This window comes from Saccostrea cucullata, unplaced genomic scaffold (assembly GCF_032062105.1).
Source record: "Saccostrea cucullata isolate Sc308-1 unplaced genomic scaffold, CSIRO_AGI_Scuc_v1 ctg1946, whole genome shotgun sequence".
NCBI lineage: Eukaryota > Metazoa > Mollusca > Bivalvia > Ostreida > Ostreidae > Saccostrea > Saccostrea cuccullata.
The window spans coordinates 44,486-70,972 of record NW_026936665.1 but is presented as its reverse complement, the minus strand read 5'-3'; the positions used below and the strand labels follow the sequence as shown (position 1 = coordinate 70,972).

General features: G+C 32.2%; 1 non-coding gene across 1 annotated transcript; it reads right to left on the bottom strand.

The window, feature by feature from the left end:
• Positions 1-2,705: 2,705 nt before the first annotated feature.
• On the bottom strand, positions 2,706-2,779 carry Trnas-aga (transfer RNA serine (anticodon AGA)). The gene has a single exon. It is a non-coding gene; the product is annotated as a tRNA-Ser (tRNA).
• Positions 2,780-26,487: the final 23,708 nt, after the last annotated feature.

The window sequence follows — 26,487 nt, the reverse complement described above, 5'->3', positions numbered from 1 at the left end:
GTAAGACATAGAAGAAAATAAATAATCTGTCCTTGATAATCTTGAAAATAAATAATCTGTCCTTGACAGGCATGAAAATAAATAATCTGTCTCAAAAAAAATTGCCAGGCCCCCCCCTCAGGATCAAATGGTCGTCCCCTAACTGGTTACTCTTCTGTCTACCTGTTACGCTATTATGAGGGGAAATTATTCTCAATTGTGAAACATTTCGTTAATTTCAGTACAAAAAAAAGACTTTTGACATTATTAGAGATTCCTTTGCATTATGAATCCATGGAAAAATACATTTACAGTATGTATGAAAGCAATGTCAGAAAGTGGTGAATGAATCACTTTGTAACCTGAGCAGTCTCTGTTTGTCTGAGAAGAGTCTTATTTTCCAATAACAAGGTCAATTTTAGGTCATCTGCAGACATTAAAGAATGTTTCCTCCAATATTTCATTTATCATTTCTTTGGTGTGGAATAGTAGGTTACTCAAGAATAGAAATTAACTAATATGTAACTGTAAGTTATATTAAACATAACCAATAAAAATGCACAGTAAATCTGTTAGGATCTAATACTCTGTCTTTAACTGTCAAACCAAAAGTCATTCTAGACTTCACAGCACCTACATGTAAATGACTAGACATGCTCCGGCTCGTCTCTCTTTTTTTTTTTCTTTTTTTTATGCTCTAGTGTCGAGTTATGGCCCATATTCTACAAAGTTTTTGTATGCCACACACTGCACAAATGTCCACCATTTAAAGCAATATGAGCTGCAACTTTGATGTCGGAATTTTTTTGTGATGAAAGTACATTAGCTTTGTCATTACTATCTTTGAGTGTTGATATTGCTGTTATATGTCTTTCTGAGTGACAGTTGCAAGTCACATAGTCCCAAATTTCCTCCATCACATGGACAATGTTGCTTACCGATACAGCGCGTGAGACTGAACATGCCGAAGCGTGGGTATGTTTCTAGGTGCAGCTTACTAATGTTTAAATGAAATATCTATTTTTGAAACCAAAATGATGTTTTTTGTTGAAACTACATGACAAGATACTCTGCACTCATAGTTAGTACACATTTTTGTAAAAACAATAACCTGGTTCCCTGAACCAGTTTATGAATGCATTTGGCGCGAACTAATAAAATAGTAGTACAGTTTCACTTTCATTAGCAAGTGTCTATTTGCGATTAAGTTTCATGGACTTTTATTTTTTAATTAATATTTGCTATGGAAATTGGGAAATTTACATCTTTCTTTTGGGAAAAAATGTACCTTTTTGGCATTGGGAACGGGGCCGAATATTGGCCGCAAATTTAGAGAATCGAGAGCCCTGCATCCTGTACAATAATGATTTCTTATATAAAACTGTGCATTGGATTGTATTTAGAAGTCTTTCGTCTGCTTTATTTTCGTCTAATTGATCATAAAGATTTCATTTACAAACAAATGTATCATATTAATAACATATCTTAACAGCAAAACAAGATTTTCAAAATTGCAGCTCATATTGCTTTAAGGAAAAAAGAAGAGCATGTGCAGATTTAGAGGGGGATAGGAGGGTGGTGGGATGGGGGACAGGGACACCTTGAGAGGGGCCAGCAGTGACCATAGTTAAACGTTATCAAACAAAATGATCCCTGTTTGACATTACATGTATCAAGAAAAAAAATAAAACTTGAGCAAATCTAGAAATAGCTCTTACTGTAAATTAAGACAGTAAAGACACTTATTTTCATGGAGTCAAATTGTCATGGTTTGAGAAAATATTGTCGGGTGAGGGAATTTGATTTCATAGTTAAAGAGGACACAAGTAAGAAATAAAGTATTAATTTGAAACATCTCTCAGGATATAAATATGAGGCACTCAAACTGATCAAGCCCAAAGGGCTTCATGGTAAATTTGATCATGTTACAGACGTGACATATGGGACCTCAGTTATACGGTCTCATCCGAGGGACCGGTCTTCATGTCCTGCAGTGGAATTTGATACAAGGAGCAACTCCTTCTCTAGTACTCACTGAGCAGACTCACTAACCACTGTGCCACCAATTCAAATAAAGATATCTATATGAAGTATATAATACTTTAGGATAAAGATTCTGCATGCAAAAATATTACTAGAAATACCAGAAACGTACTGCATCGCTGCATTAGCAAGACTGTTAAAACAGTTTATGTATCCTGATTATTATGCAAAGCAATACTGGCAACTCATATCATGATTCCATGGATTCATAACCCAATTTAAGTTCCCACTGTAGGGAGTCCTAATCAATCATGACCAAGCAACATAACTTCAACTATCATCAATCTTCATTCTCTGTTTTAAGTTTGTCTTCAGAAGGGGCATATCAAATACAATCCTAGATCATTAAGAAGACACCAATAAATCTCATCCATTTCTTATGTTGAGTATGACAACCCTTAATCTATTTATGTTAAAAAACAGAATGCTTGACTAAGCCATATTATATTTTAAACTACAGATAATTGATTTTTACATTTATTGACTCATTCTTGAAAAAAAATTTCTCCAATATCATCATTTCCTAAGTAAAATTTTATGAATTTAGCCATTTTGTTGCACGGCTCCCAGATGTATACCTTGATCCTGCATGATTAGATCTTACTCATATGACTGTAGTATGGAAAGGAGGAATGAGTAAGCATACATTGAAAATTCATAAATACATATATATTGAAAACATATGGCTGGACCGGGAATCGAACCCGGGACCCCTGTATTTCTAGTCAGGTGCTCTAACCACTGAGCTATCCAGGCCGATGTCCTCAGTCCAGCCTAATTTCCTACATTCCCCCTTCCTTAAATAGTCTTCGACCCCGAAGACACAACTCAAGTTCACCTTGTCAGGACTTAACATTAGTAATTATACAATGCCTGAACAAGGTAGGCCACGGCACCATCTGTAGTATGGAAAGGAGGAATGAGTAAGCATACATTGAAAATTCATAAATACATATATATTGAAAACATATGGCTGGAACGGGAATCGAACCCGGGACCCCTGTATTTCTAGTCAGGTGCTCTAACCACTGAGCTATCCAGGCCGATGTCCTCAGTCCAGCCTAATTTCCTACATGACATTGGATTATTATCACAGTCACAAATTTGTCCTCTTGGAGATTTGTCAAATACTGTCAAACTTTGTTCTCTGGAATTCCACGGAAAAGGCATTTATGCATAAATCAATTGATCGATCATCATGAAATCAAAATATCTTAGTTATTTTATCCTTATATTTACATGCTCTTGATTCCGCCAATCCACACACTCTAAGCCCCGCTTCTGTCTCTATTTGTCCAGCCTCGCACATGATTTTTTTTTAACTGTGCCTGTTGACGAACCAGTACATTTATGTTGAAACAAAGTACATTTACAATTAGTAATTTTATCTCGGACAAAGACAATGGAAATGTAAATATTCACTTATGAATAAAAGTTACCCTAATCGATGTCTTTGCCAAAAATATTTATAATTGTTCACTTCCAAAAAATAATTTTCAACATTGATTATACTTTTCTGCATTAATATTTTTCCCTTTCAGTTTAATTGGTTCTTTGGGAAAAAGGATTCCAAATTCTCCTCCTAACAGCAGATTTGTCAATAAGAATATTTGCAAAGATGTACATGTTAGTACAATTGTTTTAGTCATTAGTCTGGTAATTAGTTAAATTTCAATATAATTTAATAAAACAGTTAATTAAGGTCAGACAATATGTTTTTCAAATATCTGTTTTGTATATTTTTAAAATGTATGAAAAATAGGGGTGGGACGATATACCGATACACCGATACATATCGATATTTTCCTCTAAGATACGGTTTACGATACAAGCATTCAAATATCGGTACGAAACGATACACGAACGACCTATCCAAAATTGAAAATGAAAGTACATGTCCTTGGGAAATGGCGGCTTGTACGAAGCGAAAAGATGATGTTGATTATTGAAAACACACTTTAGAACTAATAAGTCGTTGTTTAGGGGTAAAATGTTTTCACTTTTAAGTAGCCTCGGAAGATTGGACAAGAAAAGTTCAGTATGTAATGCGTGCTCTACACAGAAAGCATCGTTTCCAGAGTATTTGATATTGTTAATTGTTAGTCAATCTCGTATTTTTTTTTTTTTTGTAATCTCAGCTTTGCTACAGACTTTCAGCAATTAATAAAAATGTAAATGTGATGTTTTTAAATGAATGTTAGTCAGTGTTCTCTGATGAACTACTCAACTATTTGTAAACAACTTCATAAAAGGAATTTGTAATAATAATATGTACATGTATTATTGTTTTTATAAAGTTTTAGTGAATGATATTGATGAACTTCAAGTATTAATTTCAAAGCACACATGATTTTATATATAAATAATTTGTTGATTTAATGTCAAAGCAAAAAAATGAAATAAAATACTTATTCTTTTGAATAGTTTTATAATTTATCATGTTGATTGAATGACAAGACAAGAAATGAAATAAAATACAAATTCTTTTAAAATAGTTTTATAATTTATCAAAATATCGAGATATGTATCGTATCGTGCCAATATATCGAGATACGTATCGTATCGCAAGATCTGTGTATCGTCCCACCCCTAATGAAAAATATTCAAAATTTCAATGATACCCGATTTCTAAACCAGTTTTTGATCATTTAAAAGTTATTTTTGACTACCTGATTTCTAAACCAGTTTCTGATCATTTCAAAGTTATGTTTTTGTCAGATTAAGTTTTTTCCCGTAAGCCTATAAGCAATACTACCCTCTGCTATCTTGCAAAAATATCTGGTAAGGTACCTCCATTTTTTGTGAGTAAACAATATTCAATGACTAGAAAAATTAAGTTATATGTTATTGAGGTATGTATCATCTGTCCTTAGATCTCTGAACACAGGTTCCAGGGATCACCACAGATTTTACTTCTACAAAATTATCACCCATGTGCCAAAGTAAATATAAACAAAAATTCAGAGACACAGGTGACTTCTAACTCTCAGTTGTCCTGAGTCATGTCTTATTTGACTCAGAACACTGGTCAGGAGGATTAGTTTACACTAGTTTAAACTTGTGTGTCTCCATATATCAAACATATGCCTTGAAGCACCTTACACAAACATGCAATGAATAACAAGCAAACGAACTGACATGATACACAATATGCTCAAGCCAACACAAGATGCCAGACTACCTAGATGGTAGTCTCTGCATACAACGTTTTCTTACAGAGTAAGATATTATGTAGGTCGATACACGGGCCTCGGCAACGTAGAACTAGTGAGATTACAAATCAATGTCTATAGATAGCGCACACGGAAGGCGTCTGCTACAACCCGAGTGTTTACACCTACACGAGTTGTTTGTCCTCGTCAACACTGTCCATATATTATTTATTTTCATAAATAATTCTAAACAACTAACATTATAGAGGGCGGAGCCCTCTCACGGGCCCGAAGGGCCCGTGAGAGCGAAGCTCTCCCTATAGGTAACACGTATGTATATGAAAAATAAAAGAAATCTATTGTAAACTATATGTCAATTACAATACCTATGGAACTGAGATTCTTGTCGCCAATATGGCGTCCTGTAAAATGGCGTCGTTTTGATTCACGCGCAAATTCTCGTTGTTGATGAGACTTTTATCAAAGTGAAAACCATTTAATCCAAGGATAATTAGTAGTAATGGTTTTTTACTTAAAATCAAATCCATCTTCCAACTTTCGATTTAGACGTTTAGATTTATTTATAGTTCGCGCTTCACAAATATAACCGCATTTGATTGGTTAGAAATTCCCTACAGGCGGCGCTGTCGTCTGCACTATTGAGGAGCGGATCTATATGTGGCGCCTTTCACTAGGCTGTAGAAGGAAAATAATCCTTATTTATTTGTTAATAAAATTTAATAATAACGAATGTCTTCAGGATTATTGTCAAAACATACCAAGCTAGAAATATAGTATTTTTTTAGACATACTGTACAAATATTTTGAACAGTTAAATATGTTTTAAAAGTTATATTTAAAATTTAATACCCTGTGAAAAGTCTAAATATAGGGACTCAATAAATGTGTGGAATATTTTTAAAAAAAATTTTTAGGTATCCAAATTGTTTATGAATATCTACTTGTACATAGATATATAAATATTTAGCAGATGGAAGTCTGAGTCTCATTTTTGTTGTGATTTTAAAAATTCAATATTTCATTTTATGAAGTTTTTCAAATGACAAAATTTCAGCATCTTAAATATAATAATCAAAACAAAAATCTTAATTGATATATATGAATTTTAAAAATAAAGAAAAGATTTTTTTAGACAATTGGAATTACATATATACTGTGAAGTCTAAAATTAGGAGAAACTAAGTTAGACAATGTATGATGTACAGTCTGGAGAGGTAGTTGTTCAGTCTGCATGTATCAGTAAATACATGTAAATATACAGTCACGAAGTTATATGACTTCAATGTTGCAGTGCATGCTGTTAATGTAATACACATCAAGCATATCAATATAGTTTTCTATCCTAATAAATGTGCTTTAAAACTTTTAAAAACATGAAGCAAATATTCAGAATTTTTGTTTGACAACAATAAAGTTAAATATTCAATTCAAACTTCTCAGAAGTGTACCCTACTATTCACAAGTTTTGGTTTTGAAATTATACGATTAACCAAGTCTTAAATGACAAAGATACCAGAAAAATTACTTTTAATTTCAAGGTTTTTTTTTCAGATAATTAAAAAGTATATCTGTTTTCAAAACGATTGTGTTAATGTTAAATTTAGAAAATTCGAAAGACTATTTAAATCAGATTTGTTTTAACAACATCAGCCAAAAAAAAAAAAAAAAAAACAACTGAAAAGTGAAATATACATTTTTCATTAAAATAAAGAAAATAATCATTATAATTAAATTAATGGGTTACCAATTAATGTAAAATAAAAAGAAATAAATAAGAAGAAACTTTAAAAAGATGTATCACAACAGGGACCTAATAAATGTCCCTTATCATGCATCCGTTGCAAAAATTTTTTCTCATAAAAGTTGTGATGCTGTTATATTTTCAACCTTCGTGATAGTAACACAGTCAAATTTGGTCTGATGATGAGATTCATCCAGGAAGTAGACCATCTGTCTGTATTTTAGGTCATCTGAGTTCGTCTTCTGATCTGGTCTTGACAATATTGTTCTTACTTTAGATGACGTCATAACTATGATAATGTAATGGGAGTAATAACAGTTGAGAAATGACTTGAGGTTTCCAGATCAGTGTTGTTAAATAAGCATATGAATTAAAAGTAGTGAAAGACAAAGAAATGATGCTCAGAAAAGTTTATTAGTTGATTATTGTAGGATATATTTGGGAACAAGTTTACTGTTACATGCATTAAAGTTTGAGGTGTCATTGGGCCGAGGTGTATCACATTTCTTGGGCCGAGGTGTATCACATTTCTGGGACCTCGGTACGTTGAATCCCTTACTGGTCCAGTGCATGCCCCTCCCTTTCCCCACTACATTCTTCGATGTTTAGTACTCTGGCTAGACAACCCTTTGTCTCATGATGAAATATCTCAGTTAGTTCTTAGATTTATTACATGTATTTGAATGAAAAGTTTTTTTTAAGAACTGAATTCTTTGTTATGATTCTCTGACACTGACATACAATTTCAGAATTTAACTGATTTGTCATTAAACAATAAAAGGTAGCAATTTTCTCTTCATGGCTCCGCCCTCACTAACGGTCACACCGTCTAACATATTACAACATATGTCCATACATTATGAAGGTTTATCGCCATATCCTTGATTATTCACCAACACAAAGAAGTTCCTGCTTTATTAATGGTGTGGACAGCAGCCATCTTGATTGCACGAGAATCGCCTCGACAATCCGAGACAGTCCTTGCGGATTCGTCTAGTCCAGAGACCACTCAAAACAAAAACAAAGAGGACATAAAAATGCATTGTACTTACAATGTACTTTGAATTCGTTGAATTCCATGTCGGAAGTTTTCAGTGGGACATTGATAAACGCTCCAAGAAACACGTGCGGAAGGCAACTGCAATCTAGAGCACGATTCAGCCAGCAAACAATAGAAGGCCGCTTAGGTCGACGCAGAATCGATTGGGCATCCGTCCAAAGTGTCGCAGATCGTTAGGCGAACAAGTTTCAGGGCGAAGCAGATGGTGCGAATCTGGAACTTATAGTCTTAAGAACAATATGCTATTGTTACAATTATCGCAAAATGTAAGAATTTAGGCAATCAGACTTTTGGAAAATATTAGGGCTTATTTATAGTTATTATAAGAATGGCAAGACTGTTCCGAATTTTTTCATTGTTTTTAATAGGGCTAGTACATTCTACAGTGTGGAATGTTAAACAAAATCTAACAATCCAGTACGGGTACATTTTGTATTAATTATATTCCATTTTAAGAGCATCAGTAAACATGGTAATTAAAGGGATTTGGATTTTTGCGCGTGTAAATTATGTTTATTTTGCTACAGGGTGCACATTAGAAGCCATTTTAAAGAAAGGCTTCAGTTGTTCCCATTGTTCTCCAGAATTTCGAATGTTTCTTTATTTTAAAAGATACTTTTCTTCCTAAGCGGTCACAGCAGCCTTGTAGTAGGGCACTTGATCGGGTTCGATTCTCGTTTAATTGACGCGCCAAACCCATAAGACGTTTAGCATAGGTAGTAACTGTTCCTTTACCAATTTGAGTAAGCAACCAAGTTTCACTGGAAGGGTGATTTAATCACGTGATCGACTTCATTTCAGACCTAAATGAACATAGGCGTCGGAACCGGGGGGGGGGGGGTGTCTCACCCCCATTTTTTTTGCAAAAATAGACATCAAATAGGTATCAAACATTTGGGCTAGGATTATCCCCTCCCCCCCCCCCCCCCACTTCCAAGAGGCACATTGCAGTGTAGTCAAAGAAGGGTTAAGTGGTAGTGTTTGAAAGAAAAATTTGGCACTGAAAGAAGTTTGATCCCCCCCCCCACGAAATGGGATTTGGGATTTTCGTGTTAAGACAATAGACATATTCTCCTTTCTTTCTTGTCAATTTTTTTTCAGGTTCGAAATATTTTTTTCTCTTTCACTTAGCCCCCCCCCCCCCCCAATTTGCTTCCGACGCCAATGATGAAACTCTAAAAATTATATCTTATTTCATAAATAATCAATCTTCCCAGTGGCTGCATATGGTCAGAAAAATTGGATAGATGACGACCAAAGAGCTAAAGTGCCATTCGTAAAAAAAAAAAAAAAAACTGTTTATTCATTGCTCACAAAAAGTTGCGCTCGATTTTGGATTATAATATTTGATCCAAATTTTTAGCTCACGAAGTAGGTATACAAAAGCAGTTTATATGCAAAAGCAGATCAGCAGATTTTAATCTTTATTTCGTTTTTCTAATATATATTAGTTTGTCTGTTTTACAATGAAGCGCATTGAAGTGGTAAAATTTTCTGTTTGGATGACACGTTCTGAGTCATGTTTTGAACGTCAATTATAACATAATGACACGCCCATTTCTTTAGAAACGAGTAAGAAATATTCGTCGAAATGTTTAGGACACCCCACTCTTCGTGACAAACAACATAAGTTTCACCGAAATGGAGATTTTTAAAGTTATAAGAGAGAGAAAGTTAGATAGTTCCTGCTTCTGTAAAGCATGTATTTCAAAGAATTTGTCAATAATTATTAATTTATCATGTTTATTGGAATAACCATAACACATGCATCGGTCGAACACGTGCTTACTCGGTGTTTATGTAGACCGTCAATTTGATTGGTTATTATATTTATGGAATACCTGTTCTACAGGTATTCGAATGAACCATTTGACCAATTTTTCCTTTCTAAAGAAATGGGCGTATCATTGTATGACAATCATCGTTCTAAAGATAGCTCAAAACGTTCCAGTCAAACGGAAAATTTTACAATGAAGCGCATTGAAGTGGTAAAATTTTCCATTTGGATGAAACGTTCTGAGTCATGTTTTGAACGTCAATTATAACATTACGACACGCCCATTTCTTTAGAAACGAGACAGGAATATTCGTCGTAATGTTTTACAATGAAGCGCATTGAAGTGGTAAAATTTTCCGTTCGAATGGAACGTTTTGAGCTATATTTAGAGTGTTTATTGTCATCTTATGACACGCCCATTTCTTTAGAAATGGATAAAACGGTCAAGTTGTTTCTTCAAATACCTGTAGAACAGGTTTTCCATAAATACAATAGCCAATCAAATTGAGGATCTAAATAAGCACCGAGTAAACACGTGTTCGACCGAAACATGTGTTGTGGTAACTTCAATAGACATGATTAGTTAAAAAATATGTACATATTCGTTGCAATTTGTGTTTTACAGAAGCGGGGAGTCTCTATCTCCCTCTTCTATTTTTTTTAAAGCTCCATTTCAGTGTAACTCATGATGCTTGTCGCGAAGAATGGGGTGTCCTAACACTACGACGAATATTTCTTTCTCGTTTCAAAAAATATGGGCGTGTCATTATGTTACAATTGAAGTTCAAAACATGACTCATAACTTTTCATCCAAACGGAAAATTTTACCACTTCAGTGCGCTTCATTGTAGGACATTACACTTTCCGCACAAAAAACATGAGTTACACTGAAATTAAAATTTTTATATAAGAAAGAGACATATAGAGAGTTTCCTCTTATATGTAAAACACGCATTGAGACGATTTTATACATAATTATGATTTTATCGTGTTTATTTGATTTAGCATAACACATATATCAGTCGAACACGTGCTTACTCGGTGTTTACGTAGACCTTCAATTTCATTGGCTATTCTATTTATGAAATACCTGTTCTACAGGTATTCAATTGAATCATTTGACCGATTTTTCCTTTCTAAAGAAATGGGCGTGTCTAAAGATAGCTCAAAACGTTCCATCCAAACAGAAAATTTTACCACTTCAATGCGCTTCATTGTACCACTTCAATGCGCTTCATTGTATATTTTATGGTCTGTCTTCTGTCTGTTAATCTGTTTGACCATAAAAACTTTAAAAAATATGTTGTCAGAGCATATCTTTTTTTTTCTTTTCTTCTTTTTTTGACTTGTTCATGTTATAGGGTTTTCCTATTTCACGTGTGTATTTTTGGGGGTGAAACGATCTCTATAAAAGTACCAACACATCTGACTTGTAATTGACCTCGACGGAATTCTATTTTTGCAAAATATACCAAAATTTATTCTAACCTTTATTGGCCATAACTTTGAATGATTGGACCTAGGGCTTTTACATTTCACGGGTGTTTCCATGTGTCCTTACTTTTCTTCAATATTCTTCCCTTTTTTTTGGGGGGGGAGGGGCAAACATTGTTTATTATATAATTACATTTCGACTTAGACCTTTGTCATACTTTTGAAAACTTTAACCTTAGTCATAACTTTAAAACTGTGATTTCCAGGACTTCCATGATCACACTAGTACATTGTGTATATGTCTAGATCAATAAAAATGTTTTATTTTGGTCATACATGTGTATTTTCATAATGGGTAATATACCTTAGGGTTATTATATATTCATTCCTTGGGAATAGTTTTTCTTTTGGAAATCAACTTTTTTTTTCTTTTGACCTTAACCTTAGAATTTGACCTACATTTGAAAAATTATGAGTATTTTACCCTATCTTTGGACTTTCAGTAGGCGTGACTTTCTCGGCGCTACCTAATGGAGAATACTACTAGATTTTCATTGGTTAAGAAATTAATAACATAGGAACTTAAAATTGTTTGTTGATAACGATCAGACGACTTATGCCCCACCTCTGTGCCGTGAAAGAACTTTTAATTGGCTATTTACTACACCCGTTGACATTTGGCTGCATTTCTATCATATGTATATTTCAACAGTGAAGGGAAGTTGTGTAAATTTTAGAAGCTAATTAGGTAACGTCGAGAATGCCACGCCTTACTGAAAGTCCACACTAAGCGTGCAATTCTTCTAGATGAGTCATGTGTTCAAACAGGATCACTCCTGTTTCACAAACACATCTTTTCAGTGCCTCGATCCCAAAACATCTGCTTGTACCATTTTAGAGTAAGGACCTATTGAAAGCAAAATTTATTTTGATAAATGAATATCCATCACGCATATCTGTCAGTGAATGGAGAATAGTACTATTTGCATGCCTTGACATAGAAAGGAAATAGAATCATGATATCCGGGATATCAAAAGTTCTAAATTAAAGTGGATGATTTTTGCTTTTGTTTTGTTTTGTTTTGTTTGGGGAGGGGGTCTACATAAGTTATTTTGTCTACTTTCAATCAAGTTGGATTGCAATTGAGGAAGGGAAGGGGGTCGTTTTAACATATATACAATAATAGCAACCCAATTTGATACAAAAAGTTTTTTAACTTTGTTTAGCTGTTACCTGTTAAATTCTATAAGGGGGTGCTTTGACCAAATCAGGGGACGCTTTGACTAAAATCAGGGAACATTTTGACCAAAAATCGGTGGCGTTTTGACTATTGCTTTTGGACGATTATGAAACGATTTTTACCTATAAAATATGATAGGGGGTACTTTGACTTAAATCAAGGGGCACTTTGACCAAAATCAGGGGGCATTTTGACCATGCAAAATTAGGGGACGCTTTGGCGGGACGGTTTTATTTTGGGGCGCTCTAACTGGTATTAAGCATAACAGTGGGACGGACAACTTCGGAATGGACATTTTTCCGAACTTGCGCACCCTTTTCCTTTAAAGCTATCATCTTAGGGTTTTTTTTAAATGGTGGGGTTTTTATAATCAAATTGATTTATGAAAAAAAAAATTCAACATTTTCTGCTAGTTTTTGAGATATTTGAGTTCAAAAAAAAAATCCCATGGGGAAACATGAACTTAAAAATACCCCACAAAAAACCCCACAAAAACCCCATGGGGTTTATTTTTCACCCCATGGGGGAAAAAACCCACGAAAATCAATGTAGGTTTATTAAACCCATATGTTGCTTATATTGTATATGGGGTTTTTTCTCCCACGTTTCTTTATCATGGGGTTTTAAATCCCATGTATTGATATATTTACTGTAAGATAATTCCTAAAAACATGGTTTTTTTTCTTAGACTAATAGATCATTAGTATCTTCTCTGTTTCTCATTTTATAAAAGTGGATCGTTATAACAAATATCTATTATTTTTCAAATTTTCAAGCATTCATTCTTCAAATTTTTGCTTATATAAAAGAAGATTTATATGAAAACAGGTTTCTAAGGCAGTTGCCTCCCATAATGAAACATTCATCATAAAACTCTTCACAGATTATTTGATCGATGACAATTAATCTGAATATTTAAAAAAATGAAACAAGAAAATTTAATATCAACACAATATACACGTCAAGAGAAACCAATTCACAGTGTTCAAAGAGGGTCTCTCTTTTCTTAACTAATATGTTTATATGATGTCTAGTTTGTGGATTTTTTTTTAAATCTCCATTCCCCTTGCATTCACCACTAATAAGATTGGATTTATTTAATTCATGTGCAATATATCTACATATTTAATTAATGGAACTCCTTCAGTTATATATCACAAAGTACAACTATTAAAATCTTTTGATTCACCCAAATATTTAAAAATAAAATATTTATGCACTTGGATCCACCACTTATAAGTTTAGATCATGACCACACATGACATATAATCTTAATGTTTAATCAATCAGCCATAGTCATTAATATCCTTGATACACCACAAATATTAAAAAAAAAAAAATGAATATCCACTCCCCATGGATCCACCACTAATAAGTTAAGATCTTGATCACACATGACATATAAGATTTAAGTTTGAAATAAATTAGCCATAATCATAATTATCCTTTTACCCACCACAAATATTTTAAAATAATATCCGCTCCCCTTAGATCCACCACTTTTAAATTAAGATCATGTTCACACATGACATATAAGCTAAATGTTTGAAATAAATTAGCCATAATCATAAATCATTAATATCCTTTGATCATTCACAAATATTTAAAAAAGATAAATATCCACCCCCTTGGATCCACCACTTATGAGTTTTGATCTTGATCACACATGACATATAAGTTTAATGTTTGAAATCAATTAGCCGGAATCAGTAATGTCCTTTTACCCATCACAAATATTTAAAAATAATATCCACTTGCCTTGGATCAACCACTTTAAAATTAAGATCACAAGCTAAATGTTTGAAATAAATTAGACATGATCACAAATCATTAATATCCTTTGATCAATAACAAATAATTAAAAAATATAAATATCTACTCCCCTTGGATCCACCACTTATAAGTTTAGATCTTGATCACACATGACATATAAGCTATATGTTTGAAATCAATTAACCATAATCATTATTATCCTTTGACCCATTACAAATATCTATCTACATGTACTCCCCTTACATCCACCACAACTCTCATGGCTATTAATATCCACTTGCCTTGGATCCACCACTTCTTAGTTAAGATCATGATCACACACAGAAATATTAGCTAAATGTTGAAATAAATTTGCAAAAATCATTAGTATTTTTTGATCCACCACAAGTATTTAAAAATTCAATATCAACTCCCCTTGGATCCACCACTCATAAATTTAGACTATGATAATACATGACTTAAAAGCTAAATGTTTGAAATCAATTAGCCATAATCATAAAAAAAAAGATGAGAGAAATAACTCATGTCGATATGTCTAATAGGTAAATGTGAAAAGCAATAAACGAAGGAAAATATTACATCCTACATTATTCCCTTAGATCCGCCATCATGTCTTTGGATATTGATCACCAATCTGATTTATTCTTCTTTTTTTATCATTAGGTTAAGTATCTTTATTATTTTTATGAATGAATGAATATTATGAAAAATGAAATTAATTGCATCTCTATGTTACTCTGTCTGAATAAAAAAAAGCTGAAATAACCACTTTAATATCAGCCAAAAAAGCAGGTACAATGAATATGATGAAATAAGACAACATAATTATATACATTGTATACATGTACTATGCCTTTATGGTACCTACTTACTACTAGTTATTAGGTCTTTCCACCTTTCTGTGGAAAGACCTCTTGAAATGCTTATGTTTATTATTATTATTTTTCTTCCCGGACTTTTGAAACCGCAATTTATCGAAAAACTTTATATACATGAAACTGGATATCAAAAGTTATTAGTAAATATACAGCCCTTGTTTGAACTTTGACCCCTTTCAAAAATTGCCCCTTTCGCTAGAAATGCTTGTTATCGCTACTTTTCGAAACCGTAAACCGTAGAAATATTGAAACCTTCACTGACAAGTCTTTCATTGAGAGGATTCTGGAATCTATTCATTGCGAAAGTATTCGGTGACTCCTTCAATGAGTTATTGCCCCTGAAACTTTTTGAATTTTACAAATAATTAAAAATTTTTGAAACGAGAAGTGATAGAGACATGGGACCAACTGCATAAGATTCATTGAGCTTTGAGCTTAAAATTCATGTAAAGGTCAAAGGTCAAGGTCATTCTAAAATTGAGAAATTAAGCTCTTTTTATATCTTTTTTGTCTCTTAACATATACAAACTGTCTTAGCATCATTAATATGTACTCTTAAAACTATTTTCAAGATTCAATTCGTATTCCGTAAGATTGACCCTATTAAAAGTTATTGCCCCTTTCGCAAGAAATGCTTGTTATCGCTACTCCTTCGAAACCGTAAACCATAGAAATATGAAACCTTCACTTAAGTCTTCAACTCATTGAGAGGACTCTGGAATCTATTCATTGCGAAAGTATTCGGTGACTCCTTCAATGAGTTATTGCCCCTGAAACTTTTTGAATTTTACAAATAATTAAAAAATTTCAAAACGAGAAGAGATAGAGACATGGGACCAACTGCATAAGATTCATTGAGCTTTGAGCTTAAAATTCATGTAAAGGTCAAAGGTCAAGGTCATTCCAAAGTTGAGAAATTAATTTCTTTTTATATCTTTTTTGTCTCTTAACATATACAAACTGTCTGAGCATCATTAATATGTACTCTTAAAACTATCTTAAAGATTCAATTTGTATTCCGCAACATTGACCCTATTAAAAGTAATCGCCCTTTGTGCGGAAAACCTTGTTATCGCTACTACTGCGAAACCATAAACCGTACAAATATGAAACCTTCACTAAAGTCTTCGACTAATTGAGAGGGTTCTGGAATCTATTCATTGCGAAAGTCTTCGGTGACTTCTTCAATGAGTTATTGCCCCTGAAAGTCTTTGAATTTTACAAATGATTAAAAATTTTCAAAACGAGAAAGTGTAGAGACATGAGACCAACTGCATAAGATTCATTGAGCTTTGAGCTTAAAATTCATGTAAAAGTCAAAGGTCAAGGTCATTCAAAAATTGAGAAATTAAGCTCGTTTTATCTCTTTTTTGTCTCTGAACATATACAAACTGTCTGAGCATCATTAATATGTACTCTTATAACTATTTAAAAGATTCAATTCGTATTCCGTAAGATTGACCCTATTAAAAGTTATCGCCCTTTGTGCGGTAAACCTTGTTATCACTTCTACTTCGAAACCGTAAAACATACAAATATGAAACCTTCACTAAAGTCTTCGACTAATTGAGAGGGTTCTGGAATCTATTCATTGAGAAAGTCTTCGGTGACTTCTTCAATGAGTTATTGCCCCTGAAACTTTTTGAATTTTAGAAATAATAAAAAATTATCAAAACGAGAAGTGATAGTGACATGGGACCAACTGCATAAGATTCATTGACCTTTGATGTTAAAATTCATGTAAAGGTCAAAGGTCAAGGTCATTCCAGAATTGAGAAATTAAGCTCGTTTTATATCTTTTTTGTCTTTGAACATGTACAAACTGTCTGAGCATCATTAATATGTACTCTTATAACTATTTAAAAGATTCAATTCGTATTCCGTAAGATTGACCCTATTAAAAGTTATCGCCCTTTGTGCGGTAAACCTTGTTATCACTACTACTTCGAAACCGTAAACCATACAAATATGAAACCTTCACTAAAGTCTTCGACTAATTGAGAGGGTTCTGGAATCTATTCATTGTGAAAGTATTTGGTGACTCCTTCAATGAGTTATTGCCCTTGAAAGTCTCTGAATTTTAGAAATAATTAAAAATTTTCAAAATGAGAAGGTATAGAGACAAGAGCCCAACTGCATAAGATTCATTGACCTTTGAGCTTTTCATGTAAAGGTCAAAGGTCAAGGTCATTTGAGAAATTTAGCTCTTTTTATATCTCTTTTGTCTTTCAACATATGCATAATATCTATGCATCATTAATATGTACTGTTAAAACTGTGTCTTAGATTTTATTCTCGTCCCTTAAGATTGACCCTATTAAAAATTATTGTCCCTTGTACGAAAAACATTTTTATTGCTATTGCTCCAAAACCGTAAACCGCAAAGACACGTAACCTTCTCTAATGTCTTATGGGAATTTAGGCAAAACTTTTACGTTCAAGTGCAAAAGGATCTGGTGACTCCTTGAATGAGTTACTGCCCTTAAATGCTTTTGTGCTTAATATTAAACCTTATAACTTTAAAACTATAAGTCATAGAGACACGGGGTTAATTACAATGTGACCCTTGACTTTTGACCTTGAATATGACTTGAAGGTCAAAGGTCAAGGTCACCTAAAAAAAAAAAATTCATTTTCATTTTTATTTCTTCTTTTTAGCCATTCCTGGTTTCTTTTTAATGAAATTTAATTTTAAATAGATAAATATTAAATGAAATTGAAATTCAAAAGGTGGAAAGACCTCTTATTGTTCTGTGAACAATAAGTCTCCTAGTTTTTTTTAAGTTTATTCCTGTCATGAACCAGCTCGACTGTTAAATCTACATTGGATAACGAATCAATTTAGGCTTTATATACATCATGTACATTATAATTATTAGTAATATATAATTGGAATTCATCAAAAATTCTTTGGTTTCTAATTAGAAGAAAAGAAGTAAATTAATAAAACTAAAATTTCATCCTACAAGGTGCAGTCAGGCAATATTGATCTCATTCTGACAATATCACTTTTCATTAAAATAGATCTACATGTATGTCAAACTTGATATTTCTTTTTCTTATGATACTTAAACTTTCTAACTATAAACTAAATTATTTCATTATATGATTGAATAATTTCGATCTCTCTGATTGGCTGAGATCCAACTATGTTAGAAAAATATTACGTTGTATTGACCTGCACGTGACGTTCCAGGTCAATACAAGAATTTATTTCCTCTACATTGATATAAAAATAGATTGGGAAATTCCAAATTGATACAAATTGTTTTAGAAAGTTATTTAAACAACATGATATTTTTTATTTTCATGTGAACAAAACATAAGCGAATATATATTTTAGGTGAGGGTGGTAAGAGGGGATGCAGGGACCCCCCTCCAACACTATTACTGAACAAATTTTTTTTTTCATACTTTTTCACTTTTTGGCAGTCAAATTTCCCTGATAATACTCTTTCCTTTCAAAATCTATCCTATAAAATAGACTGACATTACATAATTTTTTCATGGCAACTAAAATTGATTAAAAAAAACATTTCAAATTGATACGACTGGTAAAGTTTATTAACATTTCAATTATGCATCTCTCTTCTATTTGGCTAGGACTTATTAAAATATGCTGTATCATTTTATCAGTGAATCATATAATAAAACAATTATTGCTTTTTTTTTGGTCAATACAATGATTTAGCCATCTTCAATATTCACCTCGCCCTTCGGGCTCGGTGAATATTGTACTCCTCAGATGGCTAAATCATTGTATTGACCTCAAAAACCAGCAATAATTGTATAGTAAGAAGACGTTTATTTTTACAGGAAGCATCTATATGCATTATCAGGTCAAGGTCAGTCAATCCCTTTTGATGAGTTCTTTGATTTTTGTCCCCCACCTTAGCGAATATGAGAGGACATTTAATCTTATTCATCTGTCATCTGTTCAATGGTTGGCTTATCAATGTCACAAAAACTTATAAACTTTGGTCATATCTTTTGAATGAGCTGAGATAGGGCTTTCAACATGCATGTTCAAATTACACATGTATTACCTGTGCGAATTATTCCTTTCTTAATACAGATTACAAATCATGATTTTTTTACCATGATATCTTGATTGAAGTATGACATACTTTTCATAAATATTAATTCTTCCTTATGACTTTGATTTAAAAGAGATAGGGTTTACATATGTCTGTGGCATTTCTGAGCATGCTATAATGTATGATTTCTGACCCCTTGACCTTTACCTTCATGTTTGACCTTATTAGAAAAAAAAAACATTGGAGCTACAGTAACTCTTCAATGACATATGATACCTGGCATTCTTATTTACAAAATATGTTGTACATAAATTATAATAACATCTCACCCATACAGACGCCAAAAGCAGGGAACCACAATTCTTTGAATAAATTTGCTTGTTATTTTTCCATTCAATCAATCAATGGGTTAAATGAAATTGAATTCTTGTATATAGAAAACATCTGTCATAATTATTAGCAAGATCCTATGACTTCAGTTCAGGTTTCATTTTGGGTTGTAAATGTACATAGTTACAGGAATTGCAATTTTCTCACCCTTCAGTATTTAAATACATAGATATGAATGATATTCACATGATTCAGAAAAAAAAATATTAAAGATTCCATAATAATGTATTTCCATACATATCATATGATTGGTACTTTGTTTTCAAAGTAATAATTTTTGGTTCACAGTTTTTTAGAAGGAAAATAGAAATTTCACATCTATATCACTGCAGTCGTTAATCCACCCTTGTGAGTACCCCATAAAAGTACATGTCTTTTAATTTAATTATTGAACTTATTTAATCAGACCTAATTTATAGAATCCATAAATAAACTGAATTGAACTTGATTAACCTTAAACAGGCACAATGTGACATACTCTACTGATACATGGGACACATGACAGATATTCCTCCTCCCTTGAGTGTTGAGTTAGACTATTTTTCACTAAGACAGAAAACTAAAAAAAGTTACATGTAAATTACCCTAATATTTACCTCATAGAGCTTGATTCCGTTTTGCAAGAAATAACCCCCAAATTCATAGCATGCTAATACTTACATCACTGATATGTAAACAAAACTAATTCCTTCAGACACTGACTGACAGCAGAATTCCAATTGGACATTTTGTGATGTTAATGGAATAATTCACACACGCCAAATCAATCAGACTGATTTAAATACTTGCGTGAATTAATCCTTGTTAAAATAAAGTTCTTAATTCCATCAGTAGGCCTATACATCCAGACAGGTGGTCTTCTCGATCCTTTTCCGCTCTTCTGTAGTGTGACTAAAATGGGTAGCGAAACCCGGGCCGGGCCGGGAATTTCAAAACTGAAAAACGGGTTTTTGACAATAACGGAATGAATAAAATGGTCTTCATGAAATTTACGGACATAGTTTATTACTATAAGATTTGCCTTCGCTGAAAGTTTTAAATTAAAATGTTTTGTTTATCCATCATTATCGCCGATTCTCTTTTCAAGGTGACTAAAATGGGTAGCGAGCCCGGTTTACTCATTTCAGCGATTTACACTTAATTAATTGCGATACATGATAACCCACCTGCAGTAGATTTATATTTTTTTCATTATTGACTTTTCTAATCTTTCTATTCATTCATTCGTTCGTTCGTTCGTTCGTTCGTTCGTTCGTTTATTTATTTATTTAATATTTATTTATTTATTTATTTATTTATTTATCAACACATGATTAATCCACCGTTACAAGCAAATTACATGTAAATTATAGCACATGATATGCAATCGAGATTTTTTTCTCCACATCCGTTTATGTCTCAAAAATAGTATACCCCTTACTCTTCTCGGTCTGTTGTAAAGAAAAAAAATTAATTGTATTTTTTATACGAGGAAAATATGGACTCTCCGGTCAATCTTCGGACTTATTTCAGGCGCGGATCCAGAATTTTTTTCCAGGGGCGGTCCACCCCAGTCAAAAAAAAATCCAATCCCAGAAATTTCAGAAATTTCTTGACAAAAAAAAAAAAAAAAAAAAAAAAACCTAAATTCGCTCAAACGTCAAAAACCTATTTCGTGGGAGAGAGAGAGGGGGAGAGAGAGAGGGGGGGTCCATGGTAACGTTTTTCTTGCTTTAGTATATACATTTTTTAACCTGGTAAATTCCAGGCCTGACCCCCCCGATGTACCGCGCATGCATTTGATTGTAAATGCATGATTTTAATTCAAAGTCTAAATCATTAAACAAAAGTTTTTTCTTAAAACCCCTCCTCCATTAATCTATATTTTATAAATTTTATTCTATATAAATAATATTTTATCCCATATAACAAATGCATGGAAATCTGCCTATTTATGGTACTAGGTAAAATGTATGCAATCATTGTTTAATAACTTCAGCGCGTGAGCATGGTCGAACCACTCTGTATACAAACTAGATAGAAAATATATTGTAAGATTCACCCTCAGAGCTGTATTCCGAGGGGTACATTAAAACCCATCACACGTGTATATATACAAGGATTCGGTTCCACACCTAAGTAGTGACACCTGTCATTTCCTGTTTATATTGCATAATAATCGTCTAGTCCCATCTTAGAGCAGTCTACATGTTCTTTCAAGAATGTTATATTTTCCGGTTTTAACTACCTCAACCTAGGAGTAATACAAAAGATTGTACGGTTTTTTTAATTCAAAGTTTTTAATATTGTTCTTAATGGGATCTGATTTTGAAGGAATTAATCATATTTCACATCTTTTTTTTCTATAAGGTTTTCAAACTCTGGACATATAAAGTTATTTATTAAAATTGTCAGTTTGTTCAGGATTAAAAATGTAAGATTGTTCAGAAGTAATACGCAACTAGTGATGGGACTGGATTATCTAGATCTGGGGTGTGTAGATATTGGTTTCTCGAAAGTTAGCAAAAGGGGGTGGGTAGGTTTAACTTCAGACTCTAGTTGCTCTATTATTATTATTCAAACATGATGTAAGATTATGAAAATAAATAAAATAAACAAGGTTGATAAAATTTCCGTGGAATCCAACTCGGATTAAAAATAAGAAACAAATTCACGTTCCGTTTGTTTTAAGACACCCCTGTGCAGAAATAGGAAGTAAGGTCTTTTCAATTTGTAACATTTTCGAAAAAATTAAAGGCTATATTAATCAAAAATTAATGATTAATAAAATAATAGTTTTAATTCTTCCTTTCAAAATGTCCCATATCCTATCTACTAATCTAGTCTTCGTACTACTGAGGACAATATAAGCATTATACGATCTGCTTTACAGAGTTAGGTCCCTTTCTAAGATCGAAGATAAAGATTTAAAATACATATCCTCATTTCATTAACCTGAAATTATTTTCCCATCTAAACAATAAAAGCTAGTGTGTTTTTCACTTAACAATAGTTTTGACAGTAACTTTCTTATTTTATTTTGAAAGTTTAATAAAGAAAAACGACAATTTATTGAATCTTGATTTAAATTCTTCATAAGTATCAAAAGCTGTCGCCGCAGAACACTTGGTATATAAACAATGTAAGAAACGATAAAGTGTGAAAGGCAACTACTCTTATTTTCATGTTACACTTCTGTCTACAGTCTCTCAACTGAAAGACAATAATCTAAATAGAAACAAAAAATGGTACATGAATTTCCACATTTACAATTAACTTCACACAACTGTATGACATGAACTGGTGCCTTACTATATATATTGCAAATAAACAAGAGTTCACAGTCAGGTTTGCTGCAAAACTGTAGTCAAGTTAATTAAGTAGAGAAAATGTAGAGGGATGCAGCCATCTTACACGTATTCAAGTGATTTTTACTACATATATATTTAAATCTTAAGAACTGCACAGCCTTAACCATGTACATCAACACCAATTATAGTATTAACGGAAAGCTTAAACAATATTCCTTATGCATTTCATCGTTATTTGGTAAACCAAAAAAAAAAAAAATTCAACGGCCTGATTATTTCAGAATGCTTTATATTTAACATGCTATTCCAAATTTCCCCTCAAGTGTTGATATACAACTAACAGAATTTTTTTGATATTGTTTTATATCCTCTCTTTCTCTCTCTCTCTCTCTGTGTGTGCATGGTTTTTTATTCCACTTATCCTGTCAACAGCTAAAATTGAAATTTTCTGGGGGGAAAAAATGAAAAAATAAAAAAAAACCTTACTGTGGGTGCAATAATTTTATACAGTCAAGAGAGAGAGAAAGAGAGAGAGAAAGAGAGAGAGAGAGGAAGCCATTATTTAATGACCACTGAGAACTGGCATGCAATGTACCTAATTATTAAATTATGATGATTTTAATTGGAGTGATGAATCATGAAAAACAGTCTTAATTAAAACCCTTTGATTAGTGTTGTCATAAAAGGGATGAAGTGCAGATTGATTTTCAATTTATTAATTCTGAAAATCTGTATAAATTTGTAAAAGATCAATTAAATTGAAATAGTGACTTATCCCTATTTCACAACTTTGAAAATATATTGGAGAATTTTGCCTGCAGGAATATTCTCACACCTTTCAGAGTTTCAGTCTATATGATGATATACCCGGTATATACATATATTCAAGAATATATTTCCACACAGACTGATCATTACACGAGCCATTTCCTGTTTACTATATCCTGCATTTGTGTATACATAGCTGGTTTCAGAGTAACTAGCTAATCTAAATTTTGTTTTTAAGTTTTCCTAGTAAAAAGCACATTTCAAAGTGTTCATTGATGAAAATACAAAATAAATAAATAAACAAAAAAAAAAATAAAAAATTAACTTTTTTTTTGTAATTTTACCAATTGATAATTATTGTGTTATTGCCATTGAAAACAGTCGTTGACATATTGATAAATTTCCAAATACTAATAAATGTCTCTGACGTAAGGCTTCATGGTTTGCTCATTCAAAATCGGTTGCAACTTATTTTCATAAATAAGAATTCATACATGTATTATTCAACTTCTTCATATATTTCTTATTAAACAGATTAAAATGTACTGTATCTTCATGGAATACTTTTCCTGACCAACATTTCTTTTTAATTTTACCAAATTAATTTGTGAATGCCTACATAAAATATAAGACCTTTTCTATTAAAATGTTCTTACTGGTGCAGATTATAACCACTTAAAACAGAGTTGAGACTTAAAATTATAAATTGTAAGAGAACTGAAATTTACATAGGGAGAATCCATCATCATGTTATACTCAATCAATCGTACTAGTGTGTTCTCTTAACTGGCCATTTAACTTTCTTATTTTTCAATGAAATTTGGCAAGTATGGTTTTATTTTTCTTGTAAAAGTATGGTCTTTCTTAATCTAAAATGATAAATTGTAAAACTAAAAGAGAACATAAATTTATATAGGGAGAATCCATCATCATGTTTTACACAGTCAATCGTACTAGTGTGTTCCCTTTGCTGGCCATAACTTTTTCATATTTCAATGAAATTTGGCAAGTATGGTTTTATTTTTCTTGTAAAAGTATGGTCTTTCTTAATCTAAAATGATAAATTGTAAAACTAAAAGAGAACATCAATTTATATAGGAAGAATCCATCATCATGTTATACACATCAGTCAATCATACTAGAAATGTGTGTTCTGTTAACTGGCCATCTAACTTTTGTGTTCTCTTAACTAGCCATTTAACTTTCTTATTTTTCAATGAAATTTGGCAAGTATGGTTTTATTTTTCTTGCAATGGCATAAACTTTCTAAATCTTACATGATAATTTGTAAAAGAACTGAAATTTACATGGGGAGAATCCATCATCATGTCATATTCAGTCAATCGTACAGGTGTGTTATCTAAACTGGCCATTTAACTTTCTTATTTTTCAATGAAATTTGGCAAGTATGGTTTTATTTTTCTTGCAATGGCATAAACTTTCTAAATCTTACATGATAATTTGTAAAAGAACTGAAATTTACATGGGGAGGATCCATCATCATGTCATATTCAGTCAATCGTACAGGTGTGTTCTCTAAACTGGCCATTTAACTTTTTTATTTTTCAATGAAACTTGGCAAGTATGGTTTTATTTTTCTGGCAATGGCATAAACTTTCTTAATCTTAAATGATTATTTGTAAAAGAACTGAAATTTACATGGGGAGGATCCATCATCATGTCATATTCAGTCAATCGTACAGGTGTGTTCTCTAAACTGGCCATTTAACTTTCTTATTTTTCAATGAAACTTGGCAAGTATGGTTTTATTTTTCTTGCAATGGCATAATCTTTCTAAATCTTACATGATGATTTGTAAGAAAACTGAAATGTACATGGGGAGAATCCATCACCAGGTTATATTCAGTCGATCGTACCAGTGTGTTGACTCTTAAATGGTCATAAGTTTTTCCTTTTCAATGAAATTTGGCATTAGTATTGTTTTATTTTTCTTGTAAAAGCATGAACTTTCTAAATCAAAAATTATAAATTGCAATATAAGGACTGAAAATTTCCCAGGAAGATTATCCTCAAACAGTCATATATACTGGTGAGTTCTCATAAAGGCAGTTTATAGTATGATATAATATTTTTTTTTTAATGGATAGGGGTGTTTTTAAACCTTAAAAAATTATTCAATATTTTAATACTTTTTACTACTTATTTTAAAAGTATCAAAATCCCTAACACAGGTAAAGTTTGACACCTAGGGTATTCCACTGTGTATCCATTCAGGTAGACTGCTAGCTCCAAGGTATTCACACCTGTATAAAATTAGCCCCTCCCTCACCTTGAATAAAAATACTACCTGGTAAAAATTCTCTGTCTTTAGATGACCATATCTTTTTTTTTTTTTTTTTTTTTTTTTTTTTTTATACTTTTCAATGATATTTAGCCAATTTGGAATAAATTTCTTGTATTTAGTAATTCTAACTTTTTCAAAGTATTTGTTTATATATTTTTTTTGAAATATTCAAGGAAATTACTACAATTTTAAAATCTGTACTTTGTCATGATTAATGTAATGATCATTCAAACATATAATCAGGTAATAATTGGTCCTATTTGCATGTTATATGCAATATAACACTTTTATAATTAAATCATAAAAAAGAGATGAAAGAAGACGAACTGGTTTTTTAATTACTTTAAAGAAAGCATTTTTCTGGTTTAGGATTGAGAAGCTACTACATTTACAGATTATTTAGAATGGAATATAATGGGATTTATTCCCAAATCAGGGCCAGTGGACATAAACATCTATAACTATTTTATACTTACCTTTTGTCAATATAGCGTTAAAACAAATTCCGGATAAATTTAACAGTTTAGTCTTTGAATTTTACGCTATTTGTCAGAGTCACCCATACGTTTCTCAGAGTACGACTTATACATAGGGAAAG